Source organism: Mauremys reevesii, linkage group 1, assembly GCF_016161935.1.
Source record: "Mauremys reevesii isolate NIE-2019 linkage group 1, ASM1616193v1, whole genome shotgun sequence".
Classification (NCBI taxonomy): domain Eukaryota; kingdom Metazoa; phylum Chordata; order Testudines; family Geoemydidae; genus Mauremys; species Mauremys reevesii.
In genome coordinates, this window is record NC_052623.1 from 359,972,446 (window position 1) to 359,978,706 (window position 6,261).

Below are 6,261 nucleotides of genomic sequence, written 5' to 3' on the forward strand. Positions count from 1 at the left end.
TGATCCAGCACTGCTCATCAGGTGTGGACACACACCAGCGCTTTAATTGGCCTCCAGGGAATAAGGAGAATCCCAGAATTCCTGTTCAGCCACTCTGCTCATCAGTTTGCACTCTACTGCTCTGGCCTCAGGTGACCCGCCCTTTAAGAGCCCCGGGAATTTTAAAAATCCCCTTCCTGTTTGCTCAGCCAGGTGTGGAGTGCAATCAGTTAATCTTTCCAGGTGACCATGCCTCCACGCGGCAGACGAGCCCCAGCATGGTGCAATGGCAAGTTGCTGGACCTCATTAGTGTTTGGGGGGAGGAAGCTGTGCAGTCCCAGCTGCGCTCCAGCCGTAGGAATTACGATATCTTTGAGCAGGTATCAAGGTCCATGCTGGATAGGGGCCATGATTGGGACGCGCTGCAATGCAGGGTTAAAGTAAAGGAGCTGCGGAGTGCCTATTACAAAGCCCGCGAGGGGAACCGCCGATCCGGTGCTACCCCCACGACCTGCCGTTTTTGCAGGGAGATGGACGCGATACTTGGGGGTGACCCCACTGCCAATCCGAGGACCACGATGGACACTTCTGAGCATGGTGGGGGACAGGAGCAGCAGGAGGAGGAAGAGGAGGAGGAGGAGGAGGAGGCGGGGGGGTGGAAACCGCGAGTGAAGCTACTGGGATGGGGGAAGATACCCCAGAGTCCCAGGAGGCATGCAGCCAGGAGCTCTTCTCAAGCCAGGAGGAAGGAAGCCAGTCGCAGCAGCCAGCAGTTGCTGAAGGACAAGCAGAGGGGCGAGTTACCGGTAAGCGTCTTTTATTTTCAGGGTGGAAATGTTTCGGGAGAGGAGGAGGGGGGGTTAGGGCTGCATGCATGCATGCCTAGATGTGGAATAGCCCTTTGGTGTGGTCTATCACGTCGCGGTAATCGGCTGCAGTAATCTCCTCAAAAGTTTCAGCCAGAGCGTGGGCAATGTGCCTGCGCAGGTTTATAGGGAGGGCCACTGTGGTCCTTGTCCCAGTCAGGCTAATGCGTCCACGCCACTGTGCTGCGAGGGGTGGGGGGACCATTGCTGCACACAGGCAAGCTGCATAGGGGCCAGGGCGGAATCCGCATTGCTGTAGAAGACCTTCCCGCTCTTCCCTAGTGACCCGCAGCAGGGAGATATCTTCCAGGAGTAACTCCTGTGGAAAATGTTGAGAGACTGTTTAGTGCAGATCCCCCATGCAGCTGTTTGCTGTTCCCAACGCACAGAAACCCCTGCACAGCCCTGAAGCAATCTCAGTACCCCTTACTCACCATTTCCTGTCTCCTGTTGTGTTATGTGTAGTCTTATTTGGTATGGGAAAAGAATGCTAAAGTGAACACTGAAAACTCCTTCAGTGTGTGGGAATTACTGTTTGGATGAGATAATTAACAATGCTACCCTGTTAAATGTTGCCATTTTTGCCTTCAAGAAGTGACCTTGACTGCTGGACTGCCCAGATCTACCACAGCACAGAGACTACAGAATCTGAGGAAAAAGCCTAGAAAAACCAGGGAAGACATGCTGAAAACAGTTATTGATCACTCTGCTCGAAAGAGTAAACAGCTGCAGGAGTGGAGAGAAAGGGAAAGCAGGATCCGCCAGAGGGACAGCAGGATCTGCCAGAGACACTGGCGGAGAAATGCTGTGGCAAAGAGGAAAAGCACAGACCAGCTGCTAGGCATCCTGGCGCGCCAAGCGGATTCTCTCCAGGCACTCGTAGCTATGCAGGCAGAGCAGTCCCGTGCTGCCCCACAGCCCCCCCTGTCCCAAATTTTATTCTCTTCTGCCCCAATGTTAGCTCCAACCCCCTTCCCCAGCATCCAGGTTCTTACCACCACCAGCTGCCTCCAACACCTGTACGTTCACCAACCAGCCCTGAGAACTACGACCCTTACCCTCTGCACTCAATCCCCATCACCATGCAGTACAGGCACCCTGAAGTGCAGCAGCCATTGCACAGCACTCCAGACAGGACATATGCAAACTTGTGACTGTACAGTTCACCCACCCACCCCCCTGCCCTAGGTTCCTGAAATGTTGTGTGTCTGTCAATGAAGTATTTTTCTATTCAATAAAATAAATCTTGGCTTTGAAAACAGTCTTTATTATTGCATAGTGAAAGATACCTTATCCCAGTAAAGAAACAGTCACTGGAAATCATGTTAGGGATAATAGAATCCTAACAGTGTAACCACTGCACTTCACTCCCATGCAAGGCAGCAAACATTACTGTTGGCTTTCAGCCTCAAATTCTTCCCTCAAGGCATCCCTAATCCTTGTAGCCCTGTGCTGGGCTTCTCTAATAGCCCTGCTCTCTGGCTGTGCAAATTCAGCCTCCAGGACTTGAACCTCAGTGGTCCATGCCTGACTGAATGTTTCACCCTTCTCTTCACAAATATTATGGAGGGTACAGCAAGCGCATATAACCGCAGGGATGCTGCTTTCCCCCAAGTCTAGCCTCCCATACAAGGAACGCCAGCGTGCTTTTAAACGCCCAAAAGCACACTCCACAGTCATTCGGCACCGGCTCAGCCTGTAGTTGAACCGGTCCTTGCTCCTGTCAAGCTTCCCTGTATAGGGTTTCATGAGCCATGGCAGTAACGGGTAAGTGGGGTCTCCAAGGATCACAATGGGCATTTCGACGTCCCCTACTGTGATCTTCCTGTCTGGGAAATAAGTCCCTGACTGCATCTTCCTGAACAGGCCACTGTTCCGAAAGATGCGTGCATCATGCACCTTTCCAGGCCAGCCTGTGTAAATGTCAATGAAACGCCCACGGTGATCCACAAGCGCCTGGAGAACCATAGAGAAATACCCCTTCCGATTAACGTACTCTGATGCTAGGTGGGGGGGTGCCAGAATAGGAATATGCGTCCCATCTATCGCCCCTCCACAGTTAGGGAAACCCATTTGTGCAAAGCCATCCACAATGTCCTGCACGTTCCCCAGAGTCACGGTCCTTCTTAGCAGGATGTGATTAATTGCCCTGCAAACTTGCATCAACACGATTCCAACAGTCGACTTTCCCACTCCAAACTGGTTCCCGACCGACCGGTAGCTGTCTGGAGTTGCCAGCTTCCAGATTGCAATAGCCACCCGCTTTTCCACCATCAGGGCAGCTCTCAATCTTGTGTCCTTGCGCCGCAGGGTGGGGGCGAGCTCAGCACACAGTCCCATGAAAGTGGCTTTTCTCATACGAAAGTTCTGCAGCCACTGCTCGTCATCCCAGACTTCCATGACAATGTGATCCCACCACTCAGTGCTTGTTTTCCGAGCCCAAAAGCGGCGTTCAACGGTGCTGAGCATTTCCGTGAATGCCACAAGCACTGTAGTGTCACACGTGGCAGGCGACTCGATACCATCGATATCATCGTCAGACTCCTCACTGTCACTTTGGAGCTGAAGGAATAGCTCAACTGCCAAACGTGTTGTGCTGACGACACTCATCATCACAGTCCTCAGCAGCTCGGGCTCCATTTCCAACAGAAATCGCGATTCACAGACAGAGAGTAAAAAACAGAAAGAGACTCACAATGGCGCCAAACGTGGCCGGAAAGACTGTGAATGCTGGGATGTGAAGCGATGCACCACGGGGCGTTGGGACAGGAAGCGGAATGACCCGCACACTTCCTTCCCCTTCCCACAATACTCAGCGCCAAAATGGGATGAGGTGCTCTGTGGGATAGCTGCCCACAATGCACCTCTCAATACAGCGCTGGAAATGCTGCAAGTGTGGCCACACTGCAGCGCTGGTAGCTGTCAGTGTGGCCACACTCCAGCGCTGGCCCTACACAGCTGCATGACCAGCGCTGTAACTCCCAGCGCTGCAACTTGTAAGTGTAGCCAAGCCCAGAGATACCACACAAATCCAAAGAGTCTGAGGGTGAGAGTTTGCTTGCTCTCCCCTGCATCTTTAAGCATTCAGCCGTTACACTGTTCTGCTCTGAAACAGCAGTAACCAAATCTGTCCTCAGACCCTGAAGCACAGACTGCTCATGCACAGAATTAGCATGGAGATGTTTCTCGCTCAACAACCTTATCTCCCCAACAAACTGGTCAAGTGCAACCACGTGGTTATAGGGCTGTTCAACTTCCTTAACAGCTTTTACTCCATCTGAGACCTTCTCAGAGCTACCCACACTGGATCTTTCAAAAGGAAAGTCAGTGGATCCATTTACAACAGAAAATTTCTGACTGTTCGGAACTGAAACTTCCTTGATCAAATCACTTTCACACCCTTCAGCTACAGCAAACTGCTTGCACAGCTTACCCAGTAGCATAGCTGGGGGGGAGCAGTGGGAATACCTGCTCCCCCAAGCCCAGAATTCCCCAAGTGGTGCCTTTTCCACTCATCCGTGATTTTGGCGGTGCGCCGCTCCATCTTTCGGTGGCCTTACGCATGCGCCGCTCCATCTTTCGGTGGCCTTACGCATGCGCCGCTCCATCTTTCGGTGGCCTTACGCATGCGCCGCTCCATCTTTCGGCGGCATTTTGGCACATGAGCAGGGCTGTGGAAAAAAAATATTTTTTGGAGGCCCTGCACATGTGCCACTCCGTCTTTCGGCGGCATTTCAGATCATGTGCAGGGCCACCGAAATGCTGCCGAAAGACAGAGTGGCGATGCGGAGGGCTGCTGAAATAAGAATAATTTTGGTGCCCTGCGCATGCACTGCTCTGTCTTTCGGCGGCATTTCGGCGCATGCGCATGGCTGCCGAAATGCCGCCGAAGGACATATGCCTTTTTTCTCTGCCGCTCCTCCTCGGCAGCAATCCTGGCTACGCCACTGAGATTACCATGAGGATTCCTTTCCCTAGGAGCTTCTCTAAGCAACAATTCACCCCTCTTCACCTAGGGCTTGCTCTAAAGGAACACTTCCCTGAGCAACAACAGACTCTGGGTCTCACTTATGTCCAGGATCACCACTGGCTCATCGGGCAGATTCCTACATAATCCCTTCTCAGGCAAACCGTCAGAAACATTCTCCTTCCCTTTGCCACACACAAGCTCAGGAATCTTTTCCTTCTTGCTACAAGTTTCCAAACTGTCAGTAGGTAACACAATCAAATCACCTTTATGTTTTTGTTGTGACAACTGGGCTGATACCCATTTGCCTGCTTGGAAATTAAGCATGCAGAGTACGTGCTTCTGTTCCCAGGGACAGTTGTCAGAGGTTCTTGTGACACCTTAGGAGCTCACACTTACTTTTCACAGCTGAGCTGACCATGAGGATAAATGTGTGGGCCCAGTTAACACACCGGCCCCACGGTGCTTGGTGCTGCACAGACCCAGTGAGAGGCTCAGCACCAAAGAGCCCACGTCCAAAGAGACCAGATGTAGTGGCGGGTGGTGCTCTTGGCTCACACTCATTGGCTGGGGAAGGAGGGGGGGCAGGCTGCGGTGTGGGGGGCTCACAGCTGGGAGCAGCTGGTGTGAAGTGCTCCCGGTGAAGGCCCAAGCTGTGAGCTGTGTGTATCCAGGGCAGAGTGAGTTAGTGCCCACAGGGAGACAGGGTCTCAGCAGCCACTTCACTGGCACAGGAGCCAGGGCCCCCCTCGGCACATTCAGAGAGGGGTGAGCATGAGACCCTGAGCCTCTCCCCACTCAGCCCCCAAGGGACAGGGCCCACCCCTACACCCCCCCAGGGCACAGCTGGCTAGACCCCTCCAACCAGTGAGCTCCAGGGACTGGACGGCGTGACCGGCCCTCCTCTCGAGGTGCAGAGCTGGGGATGCCTCAGCCACACTAACAATGTTCCCTAAGCCCCACCCATCCCACAATCCCCAAGTGCATCACAGACACTCCTGGCGTTACCCCCCCACCCCCACTCCAAGCGGCAGGTCGGTGTCATTAGCCCCCCCAGCACAGACCGAGATGGGGAGGGGCTTTCCCCACAGATGGTCACTGAGGAAGCCGTTGGCGGCCAAGCCAGGAATGGAACCCAGGAGTCCTGGCTCAGTCTGTTGTTGGTATGAATGGGCTAGATGTGCACGGAGCCCATGTACCCCACGGTACGTGTCCCTCTCAGTGCCTGATCCCCAGGTGTCTGCTGCAGCTCTCAGCAGCGCGTTCTTAGTCCTTTCGCTCCAGCAGTGGAGGTCCCTGATGTTTACACCACAGACAGACACGTCCCTGCTTTGAGGGGCTCAGTGTCTCAGTGAAGATGAGAGCAGGAGGAGATGACACCGGGATGGTGGGACAGAAGAGAGAGAGAACTCTGGTTATTGCAGGGAGACCAAGTCCTGTCCCTTAGC